The 15,529-nt window shown below is 35.8% G+C and overlaps 1 long non-coding RNA gene across 1 annotated transcript; it reads right to left on the bottom strand.

Moving 5' to 3' along the window:
• Positions 1-5,578: 5,578 nt before the first annotated feature.
• Positions 5,579-6,118, bottom strand: LOC123263872. Its single transcript, XR_006509243.1, has 2 exons — positions 5,819-6,118; positions 5,579-5,732 (listed from the first exon to the last, which is right to left on the bottom strand). It is a non-coding gene; the product is annotated as an uncharacterized LOC123263872 (long non-coding RNA).
• Positions 6,119-15,529: the final 9,411 nt, after the last annotated feature.

Genomic DNA, 15,529 nt, shown 5'->3' with positions numbered 1-15,529 from the left:
TTAATGTGTTGCCAGTAAATATATTGTGACTAAAGTTTATTTCTATTGTGGTCAAAAGACATTGACAGTTAACGAAATACCGCGATAATTGATGATAAGAGAAATTATATAAAGGAAATCAACTGGACTTGTTGCTGAGTCTATTCAGTCTTCTCTGTGCATCGAAGCTAAAAGTTTTTCTTTACAATGGCTCCACGCCTCTTTGAGATGCACCACAGCTGCCATTTTTTTGAGCAAATAGCCGAATCAGGACCAAGATACGTCGAAAGGACTTTTCGAGAGCACGAGTCCTGGGTTTCGATACGTATAAAGGCTTGTAAAAATGCTTACCGTAAGATGGACGGTGTGGCTTAATGTATATAGAATAAGCGAAAGGAAATTTAGTATAGACCGGATAGCTCAAATGGTAGAGTAGCCGACATGTCTTCGGAAGGTTTTGGGTTTGAATCCCAGTCCGAGCTATCTAATAATTTTTTTTCGCATATTCTATAAACTCACATTAAGATGATCCTCTCCACATTCCTTTCTCAATCCTTTCCTACCAATATCTTGTTACGTGAATGTGGAACGCTTCACGTAATAATTACCGTAACTCCCATTCTTTCCTGCTTCACAGCATTATTTATATTTGTTTATTGGTATCGAACATTGTTGACATATTTTATGATTACAACGTTGACAAGAGGTAATTATGATAAGAATTGACTTTATCCGTGATCCGGACCCGGCAGATCCAAATAGTGACAGAAAGTTACAACCACATGATCTAAGTGCTGTTAAAAAGACACTTTTGAGACGCTTCTGCATTATACAAATCAAGGTTCATCATAACGGCCAGTTTCGCTTGTAGAAAATAATTTTTCAAATTTTTCTATGTTTTTTTTATTTAAATTCTTAAATTTCGACATTGAACAGGCCCCTGGTTGACGCTCAGTACATTTTGTATAGGAAATCGCATTACCCAAACAGTAATGGTCGCGATCTTGAAATTTTTAGACTTAAAAAATATTCAGCTGTAGAGTCGATGACGTCACGACGGAATTAATGTCACGGTAAGTCCGTGTTCTCTATGGCGTCATAAAAAGTTCAATATAGAGGGCACGCTGAGTATTTAGCTCCAGTTTATGTGTATTCGTTACGTAGGTAAGGTCGTTGACTCCTATGATACGGCCCTGACCTTTATTATGTAGTCCTGATAAAGGTGAATTTACATTGTGAACATGTTGTTTACTTCTGAGGTATAGTTATTGAGTAAGGTACACACGAAGTGTATAGTATACAGCTTTCTAAGTTTAGAATCAAAATGTTGAACAGATCTCTTCTGTATAGCAACAGGTGAAGATCAAATTAAATTATCTATTTATAAGGGTGATTAATCAAACGTTAATATAGCTCGCGGAAAAAAATGTTTTAAATTTGCTAGGAAATATTGTTATTATTTAAACCGCAATCGATTTTAAACTTACTATCAGCAAAATTGGTAAATACCCAAGTTTTATTTGTGGCTCATAACAACAATGGTATAGGTATTGAAATTCACCAATCCGATAAGCGTTTCAAAAACAGGAAAACAGTGGTCAGTTCTCCGCTAATGAAAGTCATAACAATAATTGATAGGTTGAACTGGTTTTATCACGACGCTTGTATTGGTGCTTATAAATTCTTATCTATCAATGGATTCTTTCGAGAATTGTATAATGTTTTCATTGGCAACATGCCTACTTGAAGATTAATTAGTATTGTTGACATTTAACTCCAGGTTTTACTCAATTAAATATGGAGCAATAATATTTTGTTTCAAGAATTTTTATGTATTTACACACTCCCGACAATTTCAATCAAATAGATAATAAAATTAATCGTTAACTTTTTAATTTAAACGGCACGGGGTGTAAGTAATAGCTATAATTAAAAATTAAACCGTTTGTTTTTTATTGTTGTACACTGTTTAATGTTCTTTTTATTTTCTAGGTTCGTCCATCAAATTTATACCAATAAAAATATGCGAATAATTTTTATAGTTTTAGTCTAATTAAATGCTGACGTGATCCTAAAGCTTATTATTTCACGGAAAGTGGAGACTTTAGATATGACTTTACGTGATAATTTACAATTAGCGCCTTTAAATAAAGGTAAATAATGTTTATAGCACTGCGTGTCCTAAATTCGTATTTAGGACTCGCTCAACTGTTGACTTAAATAAACAATTATGAAACGAGTAGAGAGGAATTTTTTAGGCTACGGGCTCATATTTACGATCAATTCGTACATTTCTGCTCTAAAAATTTGACTTTCACCGCAAAAAAAACGAAAAAATATATTTAAAAACATTCAAAGCCCCGAAAAAATACAAAATAATAAATAATTAATGATTAAAATTACATCTTTTTGTCGGTTATGATTCAGTCTGAAGTATGCAAAAACCTCTATTAATGATTCACAAATGTTTTTTATTAACGATTTCGCTCAGTCGTAAACATTATTCTGGTGTGAAATATTTTCTGAACATTATTTAATTTAACAACAATCTTATTCCGTAATAAATATAGACAGTAATTTAGTAATTTAGTAATTACAGTGATTTAGACGATGATTATAATGATTTTGTTCCTGACGAGATAAAAGAAAAAGCGAAGAATATAGCTTTACAATCAATGCCAACAAAATCTAGACGAATGTATGTGGCAACTTATAATGCTTTTAAAGCATGGCGTAAAGAAAATGTTAAATCAAATTCTTTTGCTGAAGATGTAATTGTAGTCTACTTTGATAATCTTTCTCAAAAATATGCCTCTTCCAGTTTATGGGCTTTTCATTCGATGTTAAAAACTACTATCAAAGCATTTGATGATGTTGATATTGGTAATTACAAAAAAGTAACGTTTTTTTTGAAGAAACAAATGTGTAAATACGTTGCTAAAAAATCTGAAGTTTTTACAAAAGAAAATATCGAAAAATTTCTAAATGAAGCCCCTGATAATAAATATCTTGCTATAAATGTAATTAAATATTTATTGATATGTTTAGTATGAAAATGTCTGTATAGTCTAAACATTTGTTTATTTTATTCTTACTGTTGCAGGTTTGTTTAATATTTGGAATTTCTCGTGCTTTAAGAAGAAGTGAATTCATGAACATGAAACTGGAAGATGTCAAAAAAATTGATGAGAACACTTTATTTATTAAAGTTCCGATAACAAAAAATAATCAGCCAAGATCATTTACCATTAATGGTATATATTACGACTACGAAAAAAAATATATAGATGCTAGGCCCCAAACCTGTAAAACAGATAGATTTTTTTTTAAATTACCAAAATGGTCGCTGTACTTGTCAGCCCATAGGAATTAACAAGTTTGGTTCAATGCCTAGAACCATTGCTGAATTTTTAAAATTAGAAAATGCAAAGAAATACACAGGACATAGTTTCCGTCGAACATCTGCCACATTGTTAGCTGATGCTGGAGGTGATATGACAGTGATGAAGAGACATGGTGGTTGGAAGTCATCAACAGTAGTTAAAGGTTATATTGCCGATTCCGTTAACAACAAAAAACGTACTCATTCTATGATCACCGATGGAATTGTTTTGAATAAAAAAACAAATACTGTTGGATCCACTCCTTCATCTACTAAACCATCTCCTGTTATTATAAACATTACCGTTTTGAATAAATCAACCGATTCAGATGTTTCGACGAAAAAAATTTTTACAAAAATTTCAAATGTTTTAAAACAGCAGTCTCAATGTCCAAACCCAAAGATAATGTTTCATCAAACTTTGACCAACCTTGTTCATCAGCATCAAATGAATTTAAAGTTGATACATTACGCCATCAAAAAAAAAAATTTAAATCTACTTTGCAAGAAAATACTGTTGCAAGAAAGAAAAATTCAACTTCTCAATTCGACGATTGTGAAACTCCTCACTATTATCCTCACTATATATATTCGTTAAGATTTTAATAATAAATAGAAAGTGAAAATTAACATTTTTAAAAAAATTAAAGATTATAAAGTGACAGCTAAATTTAATGTTATTTAATTTTATGTATTGATTGTTTCAATGTGTGAATTTATTTTTTGTTAATTAATATTAATCACTTTGGATTTATTTGATATATGTTTGTTTCTGCCCCTGGACCCCGATTTTGGGCCCACATATATCGCCGCATTTTTAATAAAAAATAGTATGTGCAACTCGTGCGACGTTGTCGATTACTACAATTAGATTATACTATTAGACTATTTTTAAGTATTCTAAATTTTATATATTTGGAATGCTTGCGGTCCTGCTATGCATGATATACTATTTTTGCTTTTCCTTAATTAATTTTTATATTTAAATTTAAATAAAACTGAAGACGAATTTAGGATACTGGTGCTACAAAATAGTGTAAGATACTCGTGGCTTAAATGAGCGATCATTCACGGCATGTTAGCGCACTCGCTTCGCTCGTGCGCTAACTTTACGTCGTCTCAAAGTCGCTCATTTAAGCCACTCGTATCTTAATGTACTATTAACATCACGCAAGCGTCTATTCAATGGTCCACTTTCGCTGATAAATTTAATAACATTCGATTTGCTATTATTTTTCTAAGCCATCAACTATAATTTCTCCGTGTTTTGATATTTTCAGTTGAAAATAGCCTTGAGAAATGTAATAAAATTTTTTATAATTTTTTCTACATTAAAATAAGTGGCGTGCTCTGAAAAGTATTCAGGAGAGCGCGTAAAAAGCTTCTCTAAAGTACTAGAAGTCATTATCATTAAACCAAAAATTTGAGATCCACACGAAGAGAGTAGATTGTCAAAATTTTAGTCTCTGTATGGTATAGTTTATGGTTTAGCTATGAGATATTTTATCACCTTATAGTTATGTTCATAAATTTATCGCAAGCTTTAGGCATTTACCGCTGTAGTATCAAGGGTATTCGCAGAATGTGACTATTAACTTTTTATTTACTTCATTAATTAATGAGGCTTACCTTTATATCCTATGATTCACACCAAAAAAGTACTGGTATAATACGAGCTAGCTTTAAGTGTGGATCCATTGGTGCTTTTAAAATAAAATTAAAAGACAAGTGCAATATTAGTTTTGGGTTGACTATAAGTGAGCGAAAATGAGACTCAGCCAAAAATATCTTAATGAAATGGAACTCACTCGATAAAATACACTGCTGTAATAAGATATCATCATGCAATCTTTCAACGTGGTTCTTTTGTTATTTATATGCTGGAGCAGAATAACGTTGTTGCCTACTTGTAAGTGAATTAGGTACATAATGTAATACCTTCTATTTACGTTGAAGGAAAATGTTTGACTGTTGTTATGCTACATTGAAAATAAACATCGACTGATAGTCATGAGGAAATCTGATGACCGGGTGAACCTGTAAATTGGCTTCATTCCAATTTAGCAATACCTATCTGGAGTTCCCGCGGGTTGCGATAAGACAAAGGAATGATAATATATTGACATAATAATGAAGAGTAGTTTTATGATACTTGTGAGGACAAATTTAGTGTCTATGGTTGTATAAAGTGTATGTTGTGAATTAAATAACACAAAATAAATTATCATTGCAGGTTTTATTAAGACTAATTCAAAATCTTTCATAGTTTATGGTTAAGATTACGCACAAATAAATCAACAATATAATAAAAACGATATTTACTAAATAACAAATCCAAGGGCTTGCAGCCTTCCAGCTGCACCGGAATTGTCTGTAATGAAAGTACATTACAATAATTAGGATATAACAAACATATTTTTTTCGAAAAAGTAAAAACAATGTATTAAAAGTAACTACCGTTGTTTATAACCGATAGAAAAAATAATTCGGACAGCCCCAGTCGGGAATCGAACCCGGATCTTTTGGTTACGCACCAAGGACTCTACCAGCGATGCCATCTGAGACATTGTTCGTAACAACCTTTCAGTCGAATAATTTTTTGTTTAACAGGATAACAGAAATATATTTATTAAAATAAAGATGATATAACTATTTATCAATAGTAGCTTAAGAAGGTTCGAGTGAATCTAATGTAAAAAATAATTTCCAACTTTGAGCTTTGAAATTAAGTATACGTATAAATGAATACGTAATTCATCTAATCCCAAAATTAAAAAAAAATTCACTGTTTTAGTTATGAGAAAATATTCCTTTTATTAGAGAAACTTTAGAATTGCTACAATATTTTTCAATATTATCTAACACAATAATAACTTAGTTGGAGTAAACAATTTAAGATTAAGTACACACGTGAATGAAAATTATGAAAAAGAAATTTTTCACTCTAGTGAAAGATCAATTTTTTATTTACAAAAAAAAAATTTATTAGCAAAAAATATATAATAATTACTTTATATTTTTTAAGTAATTACTTCATTATTATGAACATAAATATTTTTCTATTATTATGTGCGTCATTCCCATAATATTATAGGAACCATTCCTTTAAGGAGGTTCGAGCGAATCTAATGTAAAAAATAATTTCCAACTTTGAGCTTTTGAAATTAAGTATACGTATAAGTAAATACGTCATTTATCTAATCCCAAAATTAAAAAAATTCACCGTTTAGTTACTTAGATATTAAATTTAAAAATCACATATTTTATCTCCTTATACACGGGCTCTTATGGTGGACAAACTTTTGTCGAGACTTTAATTATTTTTTCAATATTAATCTCCCAACTTTAACGGATAAAAAACTATACACAGGAAACTTGTATTATTGCAAAATATAAAACAATTTAATAATAAAACATTACTGATATAATTTTTGAAATATTTAAAGTCAAATTTTATGTTTGTAACTCGTTTATCGTCAGCCACTTATTAAAATAAAGATTTGACAACATCGCGTCAACAGCTGAGAAAAAGAAAAGGATAGAAATATAAGGTAAAAGTCCCTATTATGAGACACTTTTCAAGGTAGGTTGAACATTTCTGCGAATAATAAATCCATTTAAAAAGAAAATACACTTTCAATCGCATTTTACAGTGATTTAATGATTATTAAATCAATATTACTAATGTCTTTATAATTTTTTTGGTTAAAAATGAATTAAATTATGGTTTTTTAAGAGAACCTATGAGACCCTATTTATGAGACACTTTAAAGTCACATGTCCCCAGTGTCTCAAAACCACAGGACCCTATTTTTGAGACAGTTAAAAATCAGTGAAATTGATCAAATTTTATATATTTATTAACTCATAATTAAATTTTATCAGTTAAATAATTAATTAACGAAAATTATTGAATTAAATCTATTTTTTCTTTCTTGATTTTTTTGTAATTCTTCGACTTGAGCAATTAACTTTTTCTTTTTCTTCTTGTAATATATTTTATTTTTTAAGTTTTTTCTTCTTTCATGTTTTTAACTTTTCTTTTTTAATTGTTTGTACCATTCATCAGAGATCCCCACAGATGGTAACTTTGACTTGCCTGTTTTTCAATTTTTATTATTTTTTCTTCAGTAAATAATCCAACGGCAAAAGTGAATATTTCTTTCAGAGGTTTTTCGGGAGATTTATCTAAAAATATGAATTTTTCGTAATTCTAATCATAATTCTTAAAACTAGTTCATAACTAATTATTTTACGTTACCGTTATCAACAGTTATTATTGAAAATTATGAATAAAACGATGTTCGTCAATCATTGCAGGCGTAGGATCCAAATTGTCTTTTTATAAATTCTAAAAACAGTCACATCAAATTAAATTTATCGAACCTTAATGTGAAGTTGACATTTACATACCTAATTGATAAATTTTGTTGTTGATAGGATTTGTAGGGTGAACATTTGTGAGCTCTGTTGTAATCTATCAGAGCTGTACAGACATATCTAAGTTTGTATCATCAGTAGAGATAGTTTGATCAATTAGGCTGTGTTCACTAAAAGTCTTTAGAAGGGCACCGTATTACATTATTGCTATCAGTTAATGATTCTTGAAGACTAACTTGACTAGATTGATATGTAACCATAAAAGTTGTCCATCATTAGTTAAATTATTTTATTCACAGTTTATCACATTAGAATGATTGTCTAAGATGATAACAAATTGTAATACATCTTTAATAAGTCAGTTTTCGTCACAGGTGACCCTATTGCTGCTCTGTAGAATAACAACTGAACAATAACATCCTCTTCTTTTAAAGATAATACTATCGCTGGCTCAGTTCTAATTTTTGCCTTCTCAGGACTAATACTTTTTCATCTAACAAAAGGTAGCAATCGGTACTCCATAAACAGCAACTGCTTTTCTCAAGGACAGCTCTATGTCTTCTATTGCTCTTAAAGCTTTTTCTATATTTGACGAATCATAATTACTTAAGCCTTTTAACTTTTTTCTTCAGTTTATTATTCACATTGGAACACAACACTTTTTTGGTTGAATTTGATGATTTAGTTTTTGTATCTTTAGGATTTTGTTTATCCCTCATTATCTCAGCTTTTTATTATAAATTAATTTTTACTTAGCCTGAAATAAATAATATACTTTTAGAGTCAATATACAACAAAAATATTATAAATTTATCCAAAACATTTAATTAAAAACAGAAAAACTTGTTGACAAAGTTATTCAATGTTATGATTTGAGGTTAGGTTCATAATTCTAAAGCTATTTGACTAAAATACTTACTTTTAGAAAAATATTTGAGGTTTTAATAACAGCCAATATTTTTATGACATATAATTGTACTATTTTTAATATTAATATAACATATTAACGTGTGGGAGTACTTTTCCACTCTCGGAAATTTTTGCGTCAACCACCGTACTCTTTGGGCCATAAAATCCCTTCCCCGGCATTCAAGGGGCTCATGACGTCACGGGACCCCAAGACCAACGCTAAGTGTTAGCAAAGGCTAACACCCTCAAGAGTCAAGGGGCATGAGGCAGATTTTCCTCAGCCACTGAGATATACACACCTACGGTCTAGGACACATCCTATTTTCCTTTATTTCACGCATCGTATTATTGTAATCGCGAAGTACTATATTGACATTATTATTTATACACGAACTTTATCTATTGTATCGTTTTCTGATAACTATATTCTACGGGATTGATTATTTATTGTGAGATTTAATTAACTTCATCCGAATATTGTAAAGAGTATAGTTATAACTTGAATAAATTATAAAACGAAAGAAATAGATTACTACAGAGTCAGAAGTGGGATACACTATCGTGCTCACATAGTGAATAGTGTAGTGAATAGTGCGGTGAACAGTGATTTTTAATAAATTTAAAATCATGAGTCGTGACCGAAGATCAAGGCGGGACCGTGATCATGAGAGTGATCGTCACCGGAAAGATCGGCACAGATCTCGATCACCGCATCGCCACCGGGAATCACCACCTCGGCAGAGGGGTGCTTCCAATAGTCGATTGAATCCAACTGTACCAAACAATCGACAAACTGACAGTGAAGCCAGCAGCAGCAGGAGTAGCGAGTTCCTGATGATTGAGAAACTCACAGAGGTCCTCTCAGGCTTTGCACAGTCAGCACGTACACCAAGACCTAGCGGTGGCAGTTTCACCAACGAGAAGGCGATTCCGGAGTTTGATCCCAAGGAAACCAGCCTATCTGCTGCGGAGTGGATTGCCAAGGTCAGCGCACACGCTAGTCTTTATGGATGGGACGAGCGGACAACCCTTTATATGGCGACATGCAGGCTTAAAGGTAACGCAAAACTTTGGTATACAGAATTGCATGATTCGCAGTTAACGTGGGGGGCATTCTCTTCTTTAATTGCCGAGCAGTTTCCGGGTGAGTCGAATTACAGTAAATTATTTAAAGAAGCCGCGAACTTCGAATGCGCCGTAGGTCATGATCTTGTTGCGTACTCTTTCCTTAAAATAGGAAAATTGAAGAAATTAAAACTTGAAATACCGGAGAATAAATTAGTTTCATGTGTAGTTGGGGGAATTCAAGACGATTCGATCCGCACTACTTTAATGACTCATAAATTCCAAACTATCGTGGAATTGAATGAGCGTCTCGCGAATTACGAAACTACGCATAAATCAAGAGATAAGAGTAAAGACGCGAAAAAGTCACACGCGCGAGAGTCCAGTAAAGTCAAAACTCGGGAAGACAAATCGAAAAACGTCTGTTACGGTTGCGGTAAACCTGGTCACCAACGTCACAACTGCCCAGAAGCAGATAATATTAATAAGCCAAGTAATTTGAAATCGACCAAAGAAACATCGGATGAAGACCCGTGTGGTTATTGCCATAAACCGGGTCATACGGAAAAAAAGTGCTACACCAAGCAGCGGGACGAAGCTAGGAAGAAGAAATCCGCATGACTAGATGTATGCTCAGTCGAAGTTAGTAAACCATTAATAACATGCGTCGTGAATGAACAAGGGAAAGAGTGTATGGTTGATTTGGGCAGCGACTGCTCAGTCATACGAGATCGCGAAGCTCGCTCTTTGGGATTAAAACTAAGACCAACTCAGGAAACATTGTCCGCGTTTAATCAAGCCGTAGTAACCCCAATCGCGAGAGCGAAATTGAAGCTCAAAATCAACGACACTACCTTTAGATTAAAAGCGTATGTGGTCCCAGACGATCAGCTATCAAGGGATATTCTCATTGGCCGTGACATCCTCAGGAAACCCCGGGTCAAAGCTATCGTAGATGCCACCGGTATACAGATCATTAGAGACACCGTTGAGGTACATATGGTTGAGGCCGGTAAGCGGAAGATAGAAGTAGCTGATGTATGCTGCCCGGGAGTGGATGAAGACAATCGGGATAAACTCGTAGATCTCTTGAATGAATTCCGGGACTGCATTGCTCTTAACATGAAAGAAATCGGCAAAGCCAGCGGAACAACTATGAAGATTCGACTAACAACCGACGCACCTGTTCATTCAGCACCACGACGATTATCTTACGACGAGCGTAACAAAGTTAAAGACTTAGTTAAGGAATTATTGGATGGGGAAATTATTCGGGAAAGCCATTCGCCTTATGCAAGTCCGATAGTAGTTCGTCACAAGTCCGGAGGAGATATCCGCATGTGTATCGATTTTCGAGGAGTAAATACGGTCACCGTCGTCGATCCTCATCCTATGCCTCACATAGATGACCAGATCGATCGATTAAGCGGAGTTTCATATTATATAACACTCGATTTAAAATCCGGATTTTATCAAATTCCTATGGACAAAGATTCTATCAAAGTGACTGCATTTGTAACCCCAGACGGTCATTACGAATTTCTACGCATGCCGTTTGGCTTAAAAGATGCACCCGCTGTTTTCCAAAGAGCCATAAACACTGCTCTCGGAGAATTGAGATTCACAATAGCCTTAGTGTATGTCGACGACATTCTGGTTATAGGCTCAAGCATAGAAGAGGCTTTCAAAAACCTAAGGCTTGTTTTGAAAGCGCTCAGGAATTACAACTTCACGCTTAATTTAGAGAAGTGTAAGTTCTTTCAAACAAAGATCGACTATTTGGGCCGGGAAGTATCCAGGGATGGAGTTCGTCCAGGCGCTCATAAAATCGAAGCCGTTAAAAACGCAGAAATCCCTAAAGACGTGAAAGGAGTGCGTTCATTCCTTGGCCTTGCGGGATACTTCCGGAAATTTATTAAACACTTCGCCCAAAAAGTCTCGCCACTAACAGATTTGTTGAAGAAAAACAGTCCTTGGGTTTGGACTGAAAAACATACTGGAGTAATAAACGAAGTAAAAGAAATATTAACAACAAGACCCGTTCTTGCTATCTATGACCCGACCCTTGAAACTGAGGTTCATACAGACGCCAGTTCAATAGGTCTTGGAGCCATGCTCATGCAAAAGCATGGGAACGAAAAGAAAGTTGTCTCTTACTATAGTCGTAAAACAACCCCGATAGAACAAAAATATCATTCATACGACTTGGAAACTCTTGCGGTCGTTGCAGCCCTCAAAACCTTTCGCGTATACCTGATAGGGATAAACTTCACTGTAGTTACTGACTGCAGTGCCGTGCGGGCGACCGCTGTAAAAAAGGATATACAACCACGTGTTGCCAGATGGTGGGTATATTTACAAGACTATAATTTCGACATTGTGTATCGACCGGGCGTTCAAGGAGCGCATGTTGATTATTTAAGTCGGTATCCCATTGAATGCTTAGCTATTGATGTCACTCCCAGCGAGTGGATCAAAGTTGCTCAAATGCAAGATCCCGACACTGAGACAATCATGAAGATCCTGGAGTCTGGAGATAGTCAAGCGAGTACAAAACATTATTTTTGAAATTTATGACCTTAGGAACGGAGTAGTTTTCCGAAGAACCGAGAATGGTAATAGATGGTTAGTACCACGAGCTTCTCGTTTCCACGTCGTGAAAATATGTCATGACGATCAGGGACACCTCGGAATTGATAAGACTCTCGAGAAACTGCGCGAACATTATTGGTTTAAAGGCATGAAGAGATTTGTTTCAAAATACGTTACTGCATGCTTACAATGTCTGTATTATAAGTCTACCTCTGGCCGTAAGCCTGGCATGTTACACCCCATAGAGAAGGTTGCCCTCCCTTTCCACACGATTCACATTGATCATGTGGGTCCGTTTGTCAAAAGTAAACGAGGCTATACCCAGATACTAACTATAGTTGACGGGTTTACTAAATTTTGTATTCTGGAGCCAGTGAAGGACGTTAAAGCCAAGTGGGTCATTCGAGCACTGACCCAACTCTTTTCACTTTTTGGAGTTCCTACTAGGATCATCAGTGACAGAGGCACGAGTTTTACGTCACAACTGTTTGCTGCTTTTTGTAGAGAATACAATATCAAGCACGTTCTCAATGCAGTCGCAACACCAAGGGCGAACGGACAGTGTGAGCGTATGAATCGGACGTTGCTGAATTCATTAGCAACTTCCAGTGCAGGGGCAGACGAAGACCAATGGGATAAATTTGTAAAGATAGTCCAGAGTGGTATCAATAGTGTTACTAATCGGACTACACAAAAAACCCCAGCTCAACTTTTACTTGGTTACAGGCCCCGCAGTATGGCAGATTCTGTCCTTTTAGGTTCAATTCAAAGCTCGTTGGACGCCCTGGATCTCAAGGAGATGCGAGAACAGGCGAAAGCAGCTACGGAAGTTGAACAGGAAAAGCAGAAGGCCAGGTTTGATGCCAAGCGGTCCAAACCACCACAGTATGCTGTCGGCGACATCGTTGTGGTTGCTACCAATCCGGTCGCGACTGGACAGAGCAACAAACTAGTCGCCAAGTCTAAGGGTCCTTTCAAGGTTACTGCAGTGCTGCCCAATGACCGGTATGAGGTCCAAGACTTGCGGGAGCTGCAGAAACCAGGGGACAAAAGACTGTCGTAGCGGTTGACAGGATGAAAAGATGGATATCCTTCAACGCACTGGAATAAATTAAGGTGAGATTATGATTCCTAATCAATGTTTGTAGTTTATAGATCTCAGAAACGTGTCTTTGGGTCGTGTAATGGACCAAAGAAGGGTGACCAGAACAACAGCGAGTGCTCTGGCGTTGAGGATCCATGATGGGTCTCCGGGATGCTCGACGGTGAGCTGACTCCCAGGGACAAGCAACGAGTTGCGTCGTCCGGATTCAGTAACCGTGCTGGTCTTTCTGAGAACTCCGAGCCACTGGGTCAATTGGACAAGGCAGTGGATGCTCGATCTCACCTACTGCCAAGGCAAGAGCTTCTGGAGCCTGTCAGCTTGCTACTGACGGGAGGAACCTTGGAAGTTCTTGGCCAGTCTGGCATGACTAGTTTCCGCCAAGTCGGGGGCTTCTAGAGCCCATCAGCTTGTCACTGATGGGAGGAACCATGGAAGTTCTCGGCCAGTCAGGCACGACTAATTTCGCCAAGTCTGGGATCTTTAGAGCTCGTCAGCTCGTCACTGACGGGAGAGACTATGGAGGTTCCAGGCCAGTCAGGCGTGGACTGTTTTGCCAAGTCAGTCGTTCTCTTGGTTCCTGGCCCCTGGTCAAGGCAGGTTCGGAGGACACTGGCCTAGGTTGGACCAGTTGGCCGCTAGTTAGAGTGTCATGCTGGACTTCAGTCAAGAGTCTTCAGGGACGTACCCTCTAGCGCTAGGCCCAGACAACTCAGTATGTGTATACCTAACTGAGGTCTCATCCTGAACAGGCATCCGTGGACTATACCGTTTTGGTAAACGGGTTTCACGGGGTAAGGCCCTGGAATGGTTGAGAATCCTATTTTTCCTATCCCTAGGCGCCACCTGGTTGCTATCGCGGGTCGATTCATACTCTTGGGAAGAGCTGATCACTCTGACTAGAGGAGTGTGGGTTGAGCGGCGATAGTCACCTTCTTGTAGTTTTAATACCCTGATCGGGTCATTAATAAGGATTTGTTTGGATGAATTTTTCAGATCCAGGTAGTCAAAGCCGAGGACGGTTTGTGTGGTCAGGAGAGGCCGAATGTGGGAGTACTTTTCCACTCTCGGAAATTTTGCGTCAACCACCGTACTCTTTGGGCCATAAAATCCCTTCCCCGGCATTCAAGGGGCTCATGACGTCACGGGACCCCAAGACCAACGCTAAGTGTTAGCAAAGGCTAACACCCTCAAGAGTCAAGGGGCATGAGGCAGATTTTCCTCAGCCACTGAGATATACACACCTACGGTCTAGGACACATCCTATTTTCCTTTATTTCACGCATCGTATTATTGTAATCGCGAAGTACTATATTGACATTATTATTTATACACGAACTTTATCTATTGTATCGTTTTCTGATAACTATATTCTACGGGATTGATTATTTATTGTGAGATTTAATTAACTTCATCCGAATATTGTAAAGAGTATAGTTATAACTTGAATAAATTATAAAACGAAAGAAATAGATTACTACAAACAATATAAAATCTTATAAATGTACACTCTGTCTCACTTAATCGGGACAACCCTGTTGAAAATCTCAATAGGATCCATCAAAAGCGACAAAAGCCACTTAGAAACAAATAAAATGTATGGGTTTCTAAGTGGCTTTGTCGCTTTTGATGGGATCCTATTGGAAATTTTAAACAGGGAAGCCGAAATACACATGTCCGTGTTACATGGTACACCTAGTAAAGTGTCTCATAAACCGGGGCATTCACGTTTATAAGTGTAGGTATTGTGAGACACTCAGATTTAAAATATTGTAATAAAAAACGCATAAATATGTATAGAAATAAAGTCTATGACTCATCAGCTTTCAATTGATATACAATTTAACATAAAAGAGAATGAAGAGAATAAAATTAAACTAATATAAAAACTAGGTAGCCGTTGCCGTTTTACTATTCTCGGTCGTGGCTTTGAGCACAGATAACAAACCTCGCACTTTAATAAATATTTTTTAAAAACAGTATGGAATTAATTAAGAGCAAAAGTCGAAAATTGCTTTTGAAATATTTATTATATTTTTGGTATGCTAGCGGTGTGTTTGTTTTTATAAAATAGTATTTCTTTATGTAGTGTATCATAAATGGGGACATCGTCTCATAAT

The sequence above is a fragment of the Cotesia glomerata genome, linkage group LG4, assembly GCF_020080835.1.
Source record: "Cotesia glomerata isolate CgM1 linkage group LG4, MPM_Cglom_v2.3, whole genome shotgun sequence".
NCBI lineage: Eukaryota > Metazoa > Arthropoda > Insecta > Hymenoptera > Braconidae > Cotesia > Cotesia glomerata.
This window is presented reverse-complemented; position numbering and strand designations above follow the sequence as displayed.